The following is a 16,302-nucleotide window of genomic DNA, read 5'->3' as shown; positions in this document are numbered from 1 at the left end:
TCAGGGCACAACATGCAACAAGAAACAACAGCATTCAACAATTAAAAATAAAGAATTATATAAAAAAAGCTAGAGGTTAAAGTACAGTTTTGGAATAAAATGTGTATTAATATCAGCATGTACTAAACAACATTATAATCATCATCATAGCTTGTCACACCAGACAGCCAGCCACTCTAGTGTTGTTTGGTTGATGTTGAGCAGGTCAGTGGGTCACTAAATCAGGTGAGAGTGGGCAGTTGCGCAGAATGTGCTCAATGTTCTGCATCCTTTTGCCACACTCACAGGATTCGCTGGTCTTTAAACCCCACTTCACCATATTGTCTCCCGTCCTACAAACTCCCGCTCTCACTCTGTTGAGAGTGCACCACCTCCGTCTGTCAAGCAGTGCCCCGTCTGGCAATATTTGGGGTCTTGCACTGTATTGTTTGGGGGGACGTTCCGTGCGGTAGTTCCTCCACTGTAGCAAAGCTTCTCCTCGACTTTATGTGTTATAATAATTGGTTTAAAGTGTTTACAATGCAGTGATAGGGGTAATAAATAGAGAGGAATGGGGTGGGGTTCTAATTGGAATGGTTGATCAGATACAGTAACTGCCTGGGGGAAGAAACTTTTAAGATGGTGTGGTTTATTGTTTTAAAAGCCCTATAGCACTTTCCAGAAGGGAGATTTTGGAAAAGACAGATTGCAGGGTGGGGAGTGTCTGCAATGATGTTACTGGCTGCTCTTTGTCCTGGACATACACATCCTGGAGTGATGATAGACTGCAGCCAGTGACGTTTTCTACTGTCCAGACAGCTCACTGCAGCTCTCGTATATTCTGAGAGGATGCTGTACCAAACCCAACAGTAGTGGCTGATTAAGTAGTTATGGGAAAAAAAGGGAATCATATGTCATATGTTTTGCTTCATCCTGAAGGGATTCCCCTCCCTCCCAAGGGAAACATTTTTGTGGCTCAGGGAAGTCTAGCTGTTTTAAAAATGTCTTTTCTTTCATGGTTCAAATGCCTGGTGCTTTACAAACTGGCTTGTGGTTGGATTATTTGACTTCAGTACCTCTTGCCAAAGACAAAAATTTCACGCTGTGGCTCGCAGTACCTGCAAGGAACAACAGTCTTGTCTGCTCCTGACTTACAGATGCTAAGTAGTAAAAGACAAACTGTGGTTTGTGTGGTGCCAGGCGTCTGGTTTACAGGAGTGTCCCGAGCAAAAATCCCCCCCCCCCAAAAAGGTACTGTAATTCTGATTTCACTAAATTAGATAATCTGATCATTATCACACTGCTACTTAAATGAAGAATTGTACAGCACAGGGAAAGGCCAGTCGGCCCACAATGTCGATATCTCTGAATGCACAACCTTGACGTGGATGGGCTACAGCAGCAGAAGACAATAAACGTAAACTTCAGTGGCCACTTTTCTAGATACCTCCCATTTCTAATAAAGTGGTCACTGAGTGTATGGGTCACTATATACTATCTTGAGATTCAATTTCTTGCAGACATTCACAATAGGACAAAGAAATACAACAGAATCAATGAAAAACTGCACACAAACACTGACAAACAACCAATATTTCAAAAACCAGCTGTTTTTTGGTTCATTACAACTGATTTAATTTAACTATCTTGGAGCTGCAGTGACATAGACCCAGCACTGTAAAGTGGAATTTGGCTGGAGAGCTCTTTTTCTGAACAGCACTGAGGCAGAAGGCCTAACAGCCTCAGAGTTGCAAACTGCCTCTGATTCTCCGAATTGCTAGGGTGTGATTGAGAGTGTGGATGATGCTGATAACGTCCTTGGTTGCAATCAACTTCCGTTAAAAATTCAAGATTAGGCGGCACTGAAAACCACAGGGAGATTCACCCTTGGACAAGACTGAGGTTGAAAGGAGATTAGCTTTATTTGTCACATTTACAACAAACTATCCTGTGAAATGCGTCAATGACCAACACATCCAGCTTTCTTTGATTAGGTAGCAGGCTGCTTTTTAAAAAAAAATTATTATTCATTTCTCTTTTTACTACAATTCTGGGGTGATAAAAGCTTATCTCAAATGTCCTTTCAAATATTTATACTTACATATTTATATATTTAATATAATGGCTGGCTTGGAGTTGGATAGTGGGTGGGTTGGGTGTTTTCCTTTCTAATTTTTTCATTTTTAATATGGGTGACTTGCTCATTTGTTAAGACATGTATTATTGCTATTTTTGTCTGTATTGCAATGATCCTTCTACTTATACTATTGATTTTTTTTCTTCCACGCTGTAGTTTGTAGAAAATCATAAATAAAATATTTTTAAAAAACAACCAACACAGTCCGAGGTTGTGCCGGGGGCAGCCCACAAGTGTTGCTATGTTTCTGGCACCAACATAGCATGCCTACAATTTACTAACCCTAACCCATAAATCTTTGGAATGTGGGAAGAAACTGGAGCACCCAGGTAAAAAAAAACACATGGTCACGTACAAACCCCTTACAGAGAGCGGTGGGAGTTGAACCCCGATTGGTGATGGCTGGTATTATGCTGCCAAGCCGTCCATATTGGAAACAGAACCACCCATGGGCAGAGCTTTCATCATATACCTCTCATCTTGCATCACAGCAAAGTCTAGCAATGCAGCACCGAAAGGCTCTTAGAACAATTCTTTACAACAGACATGAGGAGGAATTTCTTTAACCAGAGGGTGCTGAATATGTAGAATTCATTACCACTGGCAGCTGTGAAGGCTAAGTCATTAGGTATATTCAAAATGGATGTCGATAGGCTCTTCATTAGTCGGGGTGTCAAAGGTGACATGGAGAAGCGAGGAGAATGGGGTTGGGGGGAACAATAAATTTATTAAATTTAGTGCCCACAAGAAAATGAATCTCAGGGCTGTATATGGTGAAGTATATGCACTTCGATAATAAATTTACTTCGCACTTTAAAAACAGCCATGATAGAATAGCAGAGTAGTCTTGATAGGCTGAATGGCCAAAGTGCTCCTGTATTTTACGTGGCCATTTAGCAGGGTTGGGAATCAAACCTCACCCTGACACTCTGATTCTCTCTCTCTCTCTCGCACACACATACAAAATCAGGTCTACAGGGTAAAGTCAAAGAGCCATCCCTTCTTTACCAGTCCTTCATGACCCAGGGAGAAGCCATTTGGTCTACTGAATAAATTCCAGTCAAACTGTAGCCATCTGACCAGATCTCACATTCCATTTCAAGGGAAGAGAAGAAACAAGTGTCCCTTCGGCCCCTCAAACCTGTGACATCAACCCATTCTTGACTTCAACTCTGATTTCCTGCCCAAGCACCCCTTCCACCTCCTCCAAGTAATTCTCTCTGCACTGAACCTCTTCCAGTACAGAGTACAGGTAATGGCTGTGGAATAGAATATTACAGGTTCACAATCCTTCAAGAGACAGCAAACTTCCTTAGGAGGAAGTATAGAAGCATCAGGACTAGGACTGTCAGACTGGGTAACAGCTTCTTCCCTCAGGCTGTCTGACTAATGAAAACCCTGACATCACTGAGGTCAGCACCAGGACAGTGAGGTGTTTTCTGTTTACCTGTGCTGCACACTACATGAATTCTGAATTATATCTTATCAACATATTTGTGGTAATATTTTGGTTTATGTGCTGTGCTTTGTGGGTGCATCGTGGTCTGAAGGAATGGTGTTTTGTTTGGTTGTACTAATGTACAGTCAGATGACAATGAACTTGAACAGCTCCATGTCCTCTCTCTCTCCTGAGCTGGCGAATCATGTTCTGAGGCAACAGCTGCCATATCACTAAATCAGGTACATACAATAAAACAGGTTCCTGGCAGGGACCTAGCAGAGGCTCCTCTATCACCAGGGAGGAGATGCAGGAGCCTGAAGACACACACTGAACGATTCAGGAACAGCTTCTTCCCCTCAGCCATCAGAGTTCTGAACGGACATTGAACTCATGAACAGTACCTCACACAACACACACAAAATGCTAGAGGAACTCAGCAGGTTGGGCAGCATCTATGGAAATGAATAAGCAGTCAACATTTCGGGCCAAGACCCTTCGTCATTGTTATCGAGAGGATACTCAGGGGGACTGTCCTGATGAAGAGTCTCGGCAAACAATAAAAGTAAGCAAATAGCATTCAGAACTGAAGTTCTTGAAACTCTTCCCCCCTCACCTTAAATGTGAGTTCTCTGGTTCCTGATTCTCCCACCTGGGGAGAAAGGCGGTGTGTATCTACCCTATTGATTCCCTCATGATTTTATACACTGTCTCTCAGGAACAAAGTCCCAGCCTGTCCGAACTTGCCCAATATCTCAGGCCCTCAACGTCTGGCAACATTCTTGTAATTTTTTTTCTGCGCTCCTTCCTGAAGGTGGGCAACCAAAACTGAACACAAACCTCCAAGTGGCGCCTCACTAGTGTTCTGTATAACTGCCCCGTGACCTCTCAACTTTCATACACAGCCCTGCTCACTCACCATTTCACCCTCTGAGACATTACCCTCACTTCCATTTTATTGTAGTGTAAACCAAGCGGGATTCACATTTAGCTTTTTCCTTACACACGGTACCTCTGTGGATAGGCAGATTCAAGCAGGCTCGACACTTACAAGCTGACACCAGACATTCACTCTGACAACAGGAAACGTGCTGCATCGTTCCCATTTACAAGTACATTTACACAGAGCGCTGCCACAAGAAAAGCAGAATCCATCATCAAGGCCCCCCCCCCCCACCATCCAGGCAACGCCCTCTTCTCTTCTCGCTACTACCACCGGGCAGGCCTTCAGGCCCACACCACCAAGTTTGGGAACAGTTATTATCCCTCAACCATCACGCTCCTGAACCAGACTGGATAACTTCACTCACTTCAACACGGAACTGATTCCACAGCCTATGGACCAGTTTTAAAGGACTCTACAACTCCTGCTCATAATATTTATTATTTTTTTTGTATCTGCATGTTTGTTGTCTTTTGCACATTTGTCATATCTGTCGTGTGCAGGTTTTTCCTTTAATCTGTCGTGTTTCTTTCCACTTACTGTGAACGTCCAAAAGAAAATGAATTTCAGGGTTGTATACAGTGACATATATGTACTTTGATAATAAATTTACTTTTAAGTTTGAATTTTAAATGCTCTGAAAAATGAATCTGAAGTTAGTATATACAGTGACATATATGTATTTTGATTCTTCGTCTCTGAAACTCATTGGAGCAATCTGCAATGAACCAATCCCACACTACAATGAAACAAGACATCCATCTCAATGGCATCTCCAAGCACGAGATGGCTGACAACCCAATCTCCAGAGCAACAGTGACACTAAAGCAGAAGTAGTTTAAGACATTATTACTGACTCAACTGAATAAATGTCACAAGCAAACTGCTGGGGAAACACCAGCACATCTTAAGAACTTCAGATTAATTCCCCAATTATGTGTCTCATTCATTCTGATCATTTTTTTTAATTACCTCGAGGTGCACAGTGGAATAGGCCCTTCCAGCCCAGCAACCCACCTATTTAACTCTAGCCTAATCATGGGGGACAATTAACCTACTAACTGGTACGTCCTTAGACTGTGGGAGGAAATGGGATACCCAAAGGAAACCCACGTGCATACGAGAAGAACATACAGACTTTCTTAAAGAGGACATCGGAATTGAACTCCAAACTCCGAACATCCCCAACTATTGGACCTGCCCCAACTACCACTTCTGGTAACCCATTCTGTAAACAGACTCTCTGTGTAAAATAACCTTCCCCCGCACATTCCTATTAAATCTCTGCCCTCCAACCTTAAACGTTTACCCTCTATTTCTTGTTTTCCCCAACCCTGAAGAAAAAGACCGAACGAATTCACCCTGTCTATGCCCCTCGTGGTTTTATAAACTTCTGTAAGTGCTTAGGCCTCTCAAAACACCAACCCTGTGTCCCCTGTCATGAGAAGTGGAAACATGTAAGGCCGGCCAACAGGGCTCTTGTGAAGCTGTATAGACCTATCCCCTGTACGGTGGATGCAATGGATTACAGAAACATTGATGAACTCCAACCATACCATCGACTTTGGACAATGGAGATGGGAGGTTATCAATGGCCTATTCCCCACTGGGAGCTAAGGGCCCAAGAAGTAAAAGTAGTGCTCAGATGAAGCACTTCTGTTGGGACAGACATCAAAGTGGAAGTAAATTTATTGCCAATGTTTATGCTGCCATGTACTGTTGTCAGCAGGAAACTGGCTCAGAATAAATGTTAGCAACACATTAAATGCTGGAGGAACTCAGCCAGACGGGCAGCATCTATGGAAAAGACTAAACAGTCAACGTTTTGGGTTGAGACCCTTCAGCAGGACTTTTACTCTCCATAGATGCTGCCTGGCCTGCTGAGTTCCTCCAGCGTTTTGTCGCTTGGATTTCCAGCATCTGCAAATTTTCTCACGTTTGTGATCAGATTAAATGTTATGTGGAATTTACACTGAATAAATCTCCTCCTAGCCAATACACTTCAGTCTTCTAACTGCACTGCACTCTCTAACTGTAACACTATATCCTGCATTCATGTATTCCTTTGTACTACCTAGACAGTATCCTAACTGGTTGCATCACGGCCTGGTATGGAAACAGTTCCCAAGAATGGAAAAGCCTACAAAAAGCGATGGGCACAGCTCAGTCCATCACAGGTCAAGCCCTCCCCACCATTGAGAACATCTACAAGGAACGCTGTCACAGGAAAGCAGCATTCATCATCAGGACCACCCACCACCCGGGCCAGGCTCTCTTCTCGCTGCTGCCATCGGGAAGGAGATGCAGGCAGACATCCCACCTCTCTCTGAAGTTCCGGGAGTCTCTCGCATATTAATAGTGGCTCCCTGATGCCCGCAAATTATATACAATATCCCAGAAATCAATTTTTTTGAGAGTGAGCGAGCGAGAGCGTGACAGCGAGTGCGAGAGTGACGAGAGACAGTGCGAAAGAGCGAGCGTGCGTGAGAGACAAAGCGCGCGCGCCATGGCAGAGTGTTCCAAAAAAAATAAAACGTACGTCACCCCAGACTACACTAAAGTGTACCCCTGCCTAATAGGCGTCAAAAATAATGACAGTGTGCTCACTGCACTGTTTGCAACAGTGACTTTTCTATTGCCCATGGTGGGTTAAGACTGTAAAGGACATGTTGAGGTGAGTTTAACAGGTGTCATTCATTCATTAGTATAACTAACGTTATTTAAACTAGCTGGCTGGCTGCTAAGGAGCTACTCTATTGCAGACATCCCACCTCTCCCGGAAGTTCCGGGAGTCTCCCGTAAATTGATGGTGCTACCTCCCTGAAATGAGTTTTTGCAGGGTGGGATGTCTGTGCAGGAGCCTCAGGTTGCACACCCCAGCTTCAGGTGCAGTTATTATCCAGAATCATCAGGTTCCTGAATCAACATGGATAATCTCACTCACCTCAACACTGAACTGATCACTGAACACAACCTATGGTCTCTCTTTTAAGACCTCTAAGACTCATGTTCTCAGTGTTAGTTTGTTATTTATTATCATCCCTGGATTTCCTTCCATTTGCAGTTTGTCTTCTTCTGCACATTGGTTGCTTGTCAGTCTTCGTGTATAAGTTTTCATTGATTCTATTGTAATTCTTTGCTCTATTGTGAATTCCTGCAAGAAAATGAATCTCAGGGTAGTATATGGTGGCATATACATACTTTGACAATAAATTTACTTTGAACTCTGAATGTACTTAGGCAAGGAACGATCTGTCTGGGTAGCACGCAGACAAACGCTTTTCACTGTATTGTGGTACGTGTGACTGCAACAACTTGATTCCAGTCCCAAGATGGGGGTGAGCATTGCTGTGTGGGATGATCACGTCTTGTAAAACGATCCCCAGCGTCAAACCGCGCCAGACGCGTCACCAGTTGCTCTGACCAAGTTGCAGAATGATCAGAGACATATGTAAACCCAACCAGTGGGTTCTCCAGATGAAAGCCCGTAGTAAACGTTTCTCCAAACTTGGGACGGCACAAAAGAATAGTGGAGGAACAGAGAAAATTTACAAGGATGCTGCTGGGACTCGAGGATCTGAGTTATAAGGAAAGGTTGTGAGGGTTAGGACTTTACAGTGGAGGAGAATGAGGAGAGATTCAGAGACAGAGTTATCTACCACATGTGCATCAAAACATACAGTTAAACGTGACAACCAACACACCCAAGGGTGCTCCGAGGGCAGCCCACAAATGTCGCCACACATTCTAGTGCCAATGTAGCATGCCCACAATGCTTGGCAGTCCAACACAGAACACAGCAACCAATAAAACAACAGCAAAACAAGCCTTGTATGCTAAATTATGAGGGGAATAAATCGGGTAAATGCAAGCAGGTTTTTACCACTGAGGCCAACCTCAGACTAGACTAGAGCTAGATATCATAGGTGAAAGGTGAAATACTTAAGAGGAAACTTCTTCACTCAGAAGGTGGTGCGAGTGTGAAGTGAGCTGCCAGCAGAGGTGGGGGGATGCGTATTTGATTGCAATATTGAAGAGAAGTTTGGATAAGTACATGGATGGGAGGGGTATGGAGGGTTATAGATCAGGTACAGTTTGAATGGGCTAGGCAGTTTGACATGGATTAGATGGGCCAAAGGGCCTGATTCGTGCTGTGGTGCTCTGACTCTAACTCAGCAGGTCAGGCAGCATCTATTGAAATGAATTAATAGTCAACATTTTGGGCCAAGACATTCATCAGGACTGGAAAGGAAGGGGGCAGAAACCAAAACAAGATGGTGGGGGGAGGAGAGGAAAAAGAGTGCAAGCTGGCAGGTGATAGGTGAGGGGAATGTGGATAGGTGGAGGAGGTGGGATGAAGTAAGAAGCTGGCAGGTGATAGGTGAGACCAGGTGAGGGGGTATGTGGGTAGGTGGGATGAAGTAAGAAGCTGGCAGGTGATAGGTGAGACCAGGTGAGAGGAATGTGGGTAGGTGGAGGAGGTGGGACGAAGTAAGAAGCTGGGAGGGCACAGGGGAGATCAGGTGATGGGTGGGGGAGGTGGGGTTGAAGTACAAAGCTGGGAGGTAAAGGGCTGAAGAAGGGACGAAGGGTCTCGGCCCAAAATATTGACTGTTCATTCCCTCCATAGATGCTGCCTGTCCTGTTAAGTTCCTCCAGCATTTTGTACTTTTTACTCTGGATCTGCAGAATCTCTTCTATTTAGGAATCTGATAGGAGAGGAGAGTGGACCATGGGAGAAATGGAAGGGGGATGGGAATCAGAGGGAGGAGATGGTTAGGTGGTTAGAGAAGAGAGGGGAAACAGAGGAGGAGATTAGCTACAAATCCATCCTGTGAACTTGGGACAGCAAATTTTTGGATTAATAAAGTGACATCGTTTTGAAGATTGAGAGGGTGTTGTCCAAAATCCCAGGATTTCAGTGCAACATCTAAATCTCTGACAAACTCCGATAGACGTATAATAGAAAGTATAATGACTGGCTATATCACAGCCTGGTATGGAGACACCAATGCCCTTGAATGGAAAATCCTACGAAAAGTATTGCATACGTCCCAATCCATCACAGGTAAAGCCCCACATGAAACGCTATTGAAGGAAAGCAGCATCCATCATCAGGGACCCCCACTGCCCACGGCTCTCTTCTCGCTGCTACCACCAGGAAGGTGGTACAGGAGCTTCAGGACACCCACTCCACCAGGTTATTAGCCCTCAACCATTAGGATCCCGAACCAAAAGGGATAACTTCACTAAATTTCACTTGACTTTTGATTGAAATGTTCCCACAACCTATGTACTCACTTCCAAGGACCCTTCATCTCATGTTCTCAACATTTATTGCTTATTTATTTATTTCTTTTTGCACTTGCACAGTTTTGTTGTCTTTTGCGTTCTGGTTGAACGCAGAAGTTGGTACAGTCTTTCATGATTATGTTATGGTTATTATTTTATCACAGATATACTGAGTACGCCTGCAAGAAATAAATCTCAGGGTTGTAAAGGGTGACATACATGTACTTCGGTAACAAATTTACTTCGAACTGACATTTACTTCCCGAATCTACGTCACTAAAACAGACTCTTGTGAGATCTCGCTGTGCGGAGACAGGCTGCTACCTCAACTGCACACCTATCCTTTGGCTGTGAGCTGCTGCCAGGCATCCTGAGGAGCTCTAGTCTAAATAAATGTGAGCTGTTGTCAAGTGGCATCAACCCTTCCCAATGAAAAAGAATGTTATATTGAAATCTCTAAATCCCAGTAACATTTAGCTGAATCAGTGGGTTTCACGAGCGTCTGAAGAGGAAAAACAGATCCCATTTCAGTTCAGGGTAGCGCTGGGCTTAGGTCGGCCGTGTGGGCACGGCTTTGCTCTTGGCCGAGGTTCTTCCGCCTTCCGACACAGAGACCACACTGAGATAGCATTCGGTGATTAATTAGGACGCCTTTGGATCTCACACACACCAACCACCTAACTAACAATTAGGGCACTTGTTGACACCGAGCACATAATTAACTTATAACTGCAACAGCTGGGAATTCAAAAGAGCAAAGTTTCATCTGTTGCTGTTTTTGTGAGAACAGTCTGCCTATAAGAAGCCAGTAGCAAAAAGTGACGAGGAGGCGCAGACTTCTTAAAATATCAAGGCAGTTCTCAGAGATAACAGCAGTAGGAATCAGTCTGTGTGCTCCTACAAAACTATGCCTTCACGTTCTCCAGAGAGCACTGCTATATCATAGAGTGTTACAGCACAGAAACAGGCCTTTCAGCCCATCTAGTCCATGCTGAACTGTTATACTGCCAAGTTCCATTGATTCGCACCTGGGCCATAACCTTCCTGCTAACAGACCCCCTTTCAAACCCTTTATTTGTGCATCCCCCTTGGCAGCATAAACAATAACTGTGGGCTTCCTCAATGGTGGGACTGGAAGTGGCCAATCACTTAAAGGCACACACGCAAAATGCTGGAGGAACTCAGCAGGCCAGGCAGCATCTAAGGAAAGGAATAGTCCACATCCCGGGCCAAGACCTTCAAAACATCTACTCTTTATTCCTTTCCATTGTTGCTGCCTGCCCTGCTGAGTTCCTCCAGCATTGTGCGTGTGTTGCTCTGGCTTTCCAGCATCTGCAGAATCTCTTCTGTTTGTAACGCATGGCGTTTCTTTGTTTTGTGGCTGTCTGTGGGACGACGAATCTCAGAGTTGTATACTGGTGCACAAACTTAGAGAATAAATGTACTTTGAATCTGGAGTACTGCATTCAGTTCTGGTTGCCCCATTATAGGAAGGCTGTGGAGGTTTTGAAGAGGATGCAGAAGAGGTCCACTAGGTTGGTATCTTAGTGAGAGGGCATGTGCTATAAGGAAAGGTTGGACAAACTTGGCTTGTTTTCTCTGGAGCAGCAGAGGCTGACAGGAGATCTGATAGAGAATTATGAGAGCCTTAAAAAGAGTAGACAGCCTGCATCTTTTTTCCCAGGGTTGAAATATCTAATACATGGGCATACATTTAGTTGAGGGGCAAGTTCAAAGACTTGCAGAGCAAGTTTTTAAAAATACATAGAATGGTGGGTGTGTGGAATATACTGCCAGAGGTGGTGATGGAGGTAAATACGATAGAGATGTTTAAAAGTCACATGGAGATTGGAGGAATGTGGACATTGTGTAGCCAGAAGGGTCCAGCTGTGTAAATAGTTGTATACAACATTGTGGACTGAAAGGCTTGTTCTTATCTGCACCATCGTAAATCTCTTTCACACACATACACCATCCTCAGTACTTCCTGCACGTGTGTTTATAACAAGTCCACACCTTAATACCAAAAGCTTGTATTTAAGTAACCGTTTTGTCATAGCTGAACAGTCCAAAGCTCTTCACAGAAGTACAACCAAACAGAATAAACTCGAAAACTACAATATCATATAAGCAGCACTCACAAGAAAAACATAAATTGGTAGAGGTAGATACATTAGGGACATTTAAGAGACTCTTAGATAGGCACATGGATGATAGAAAAATGGATGGTGACATGAGAGAGTTCCTGTTCTACCCTCAATGAACACAATCCTGCTATCACCTTCTGTACTTTTTTGTTGTAATTTATGGTTTTTTTTATGTATTGCAATGTTCTGCTGCCGCAAAACAACTAATTACATGACATGTGTCAACGATAATAAACCTGATTCTGTCCAAAGTTTACATAGAGAAATGAAGGAATGAAGATGTGAGGTGAGGAGTGGAACCCGAGGGTGGTGGCGCTCCATCTGCCCACATGTAACTCTACTGGGTGATTCTACATCACAGTTACTAAGTTCGATGCCCACTTCGTTCCATTCCCCAACCTTGAAACGACTCTTAAAAACTTGTGTCACACAGTGCAAGTTGACACAATGCAAGGTACCTAATCTTCCACCGAATACACATCCCAATCAGAATTAGATTTAAAATCACTGGCATATGTCGTGAAATTTGTTGTTTTGAGGGAGCAGTACATTGTTATACATAATTAAAAATGTATAAATTACAGGAAGAAATACAGGTATATATAAAAATTAAATTAAGTAGTGCAGAAAAAGAGCAAAAATGTGAGGTATCGGTCATGGGCTCATTGTTCGTTCCTGTAAGCACTCCTCCGCCTCCGTTGACCATACCCTCTTGGTCCTCACCATCAGGGGACGGTGAGACAAAAGGATTCAAAGAGATAGTGGAAGGGAGCTAGGAGAGTTCCCTGAGGAAGGGAAGAGGCAGCTAGCTTATATGTGCTGTATGTGCCTTGTGCTGTCTATGAATGTTGGTACTGTGTTTTGCACTTTGGCCCCAGAGATATGTTTTGTTTGGCTGTATTCATGGGTATTCGTGTATGTTTTAATTAAACTTTTGAACTTTAGCTTGGGAGAAAGATGATCGGAATGTCAGGAGCTAGAGGCTAAAGATGATAAGGACACCACTTGATGGGGCGGTGAAGGCCAACGTATTGACAGATGATCATTATGACTGTGTACTTGACCAGTCATAAAGTTCAGATCTTTCTCCCAACACTGCCCCTGCCTGTCCTCCGGTTCAATATCCACCCACTAACACACCCTTTCACACTCCACAACCACTTCATCATGTATCATTTCCCATCAGCACAGACACTCCTGTGCCTACTGTCATTTTATGGACATACATCGATGTACAAAATATAAGCTATCTTAAGTATTTATTATGCTTTTTATTAATGTATTCTTTATCTTATTATATTCTTTTTTGTTCTGCCTCAAATCTACAATAACAATCATTCTCCTTTACCCTTGTGTACAGGAAATGACATTAAATCATTTTGAATCTTGAATCAGATTCTCAACATGCTCTCCCTCCCTGAATAATGACCATGCTCTGAGGTTTCTCAAGGCTACTCCCACAGTAACTCACGAACACCTCTAGCACCAAAGGACAGAGAAATCAGAATCAGATCGGGTTTATTATCACTGACGTACATTGTGAAATGTGTTATTCCGCAGCAGCAATACAGTGCAATAAGTAAATATGCTATAAATTGCAATAAGAAATATATATTTTAAGAAATGAAATATGTAGTGCAAAAAGAGAAAATAAGGTAAATGATATAAAAGAGAAATAGTGAGAACGGTGAGGTAGTACTTGTGGGTGCGTGGATCGTTGAAATCTACTGGTGGAGGGGAAGAAGCTGTTCCTAAAACATTGAGTGTGTGTCTTCAGTCTCCTACCCCTCCTCGTGGATGGTAGCAATGACATATCCTGGGTAGTGGGGGTCCTGCATGATGGGTGCCACTTTTTTGAGGCATCACCTTTTGAAGTGGTTAGTTGCCCATGATGGAGCTGGCTAAGTTTACAGCTTTTTCCCACCCTGCAGGAAGGCCCCTCCGTACCAGACGGTGATCCCACCATGGGAACGCAGCCTTCAGATTCCCTCTGCCCCCTCCATTCTGAGTTGGAACTATTACCACCAGGCCCTTGTTGGTGCTGGTTCTAAACTCTGGAACTATTTCCCAGACTGGGAGTGATCTTGCCACCTGCCTGTAACACCAACGAAGCCCAAATACACAGCAAAGAGCAGGTGAGACCGCACAGAGCACCTCCAAAGCCCAACACCTTCTGGCACATTTCCCCAGCCTCACACTACTGTGTTCTGAATTCCCCGTCACATCAGCAAGCTCCTGCTAGTCTTCCCTTACCCCCAGCACACCATTACAAATCCCTAAATGCCCCCTGGTTATGGTGGGGGAGATGGATGGGGATGAGGAAGTGTGGGTGAGCTGCCTTCTTGAACAACTGCAGTCCCTCTGACCCACATGACGTTTTAGGGGCAGCTTCTTCCCCTCTGCCATCAGATTCCTGAATAGTTCAGGTAGGAGAGAAGTGTTAGATTGAGTTCAGAGTAGATTAAAAGGTCGACACAACACCATGGCTCGAAGAACCTGTGCTGTACTGTTCGAAGTTCAATGAAACGATCTTGTATACCTCTTTTGGACTTTTTTTAAAAAAATGTAACTTATAATTTGAAAATGAAAATAAAAGCTTGTACATTAATCAATACACGTCACCGAAAGTTCGGGGAAACCCCTTTGCCCTGTGCAGGCTCCGTATTCTCCACATTTAAGAGCCTATTTGCATACAATGTGATTAATACACCACTGCAAGTCATAGAAAAGTGCAACACAGAAACAGGCCCTTTGGCCCATTTAGTCCGTGCACACCCACTTAAACTGCCTAGTCTCGTCGACCTGCGCTGGGACCATAGCCCTCCATAACTCTACCATCCACACGTCTCGTAAACGTCTGGAATCGAGCTCCCGTGCACCACCCGTGCGGGCAGCAGGTTCCGCCCTCTAAGTGAAGAGTCCCGGTTACTTATCATCCCAAGTCAAAGTAAATTTATTATCAAAGTGGATACATGTCACCACATACAACCCTGAGAGTCACTTTCATAGAATTAATGAAAAATTAAACACAGACAAACATCCAATGTTGTCCTCCAATCAACTTAAAAATGATGCTGTCTTGTATTAGTCATTTCCGGCCTGGGGAAAAAGTCTGATTTTTTTTCCCACTCAATCTATGTTCTCCTACCTTGTACACCTCTTTCAAGTCGCCCACCACCTTCTTTCGCTCTAAAGCCTAGCTTGCTCAATCGCTTGCAAAAAATAAACTCCCCCCCCCCACCGATCTTAGGGAATACCCCAGGGAAAAAAAAACCCGAGACAGACATTTCAAAACAGAGAGGGGACCCTGTAGGGGGGGGGGCAGGGTTACATTTATGGAGGCTGCGTTTCTCCCCACACGCTACAGAAAAGACCTCCCCCCCAGTGATCTGTGTGGTCAGACACATCCATATTGGGAAGATCTCACCCAACACAAACGCCCGATATTTTGTGACTCCCCCCGGGAGGGGATGAAAAGCAGGAATACACGTTGTTGTGATTATTTCTCTCACTAAACTGTCGAATCGCATTTCCAAATGCCGAACGAGAAAACCACGTTACACAGTCCGCACGTTTGTAGAAAGGCTGCACACATTGTTTAAAGAAGCGCACAGAGAAATGGGGGGAGTTGGAGAAGGAGAGAGGTTCAGTAACAATGAGCGAACCACGCTGCTTGAAACCTGTCACCGCCACACGAGGCTGTACAGACAGACGCTTTTGTCAGAAATCCCTCTCTCTCTCCTCTGTGTGTGTGTCTCTGTCTCTTCACACACAACCTGCTCACAGTTGCCCTACTCCGAGGCATTTTACATTCTGATCTGACTTGAACAATCGAACATCAGCACAGGCGAGTGGAGGGAGGAGAAGGGGGGAAACTGTGGGTCTTTGTCTGCTTGAAGCTCACCTACCTTGTGAAGCAGGACAGGCGAGCTGCTCCTCGCTGCCGGCGGCTCGCTCACTTGGAGCCCCGGGGCGTGTGTGAGCGAGCAACCGGGGCCGGCCAGGCGGACTGTCACCGCCCGGTCACATGAGGCCCCGCGTCGGGAGGGGAGGGGAGGGAGACAGCGAAACCCCCGCCCTCTGGTAACCCCGCCCCGGAGAGACGGCGAACTAGCAAACATCCCCACTCGGGAGATCCGGCGGGCTAGCAACCCCCCCCCCATACACGTAAACTTCCCCCACCTCACCCCGGAGAGGCGGCAGGCTAAACCACCCCCCCCCACTCCATCGCAAGCTGGAGAGCTAGGAGCTGCCGGCAGGCAAGATAACACAGTATTGGGGAAATCTTCCCACATCCACCCCATGCGCTCTCCCTCAGACCACCGCTCCCTAGTCTCTTCCACCCGCTCCCCCACCCCACACCTCC

General features: G+C 44.7%; 1 protein-coding gene across 1 annotated transcript in view; it reads right to left on the bottom strand.

Moving 5' to 3' along the window:
* Positions 1-15,971, bottom strand: part of fam107b (family with sequence similarity 107 member B) — a 72,230-nt gene extending 56,259 nt beyond the window's left edge. Inside the window, exon 1 of the mRNA XM_072241514.1 lies at positions 15,845-15,971. The gene's annotated coding sequence lies outside the window, so the exon portion shown is untranslated. The remainder of the gene's footprint in view (positions 1-15,844) is intronic.
* Between the last annotated feature and the right edge of the window lie 331 nt (positions 15,972-16,302).

The sequence above is a fragment of the Mobula birostris genome, chromosome 23 (assembly GCF_030028105.1).
Source record: "Mobula birostris isolate sMobBir1 chromosome 23, sMobBir1.hap1, whole genome shotgun sequence".
NCBI lineage: Eukaryota > Metazoa > Chordata > Chondrichthyes > Myliobatiformes > Myliobatidae > Mobula > Mobula birostris.
This window is presented reverse-complemented; position numbering and strand designations above follow the sequence as displayed.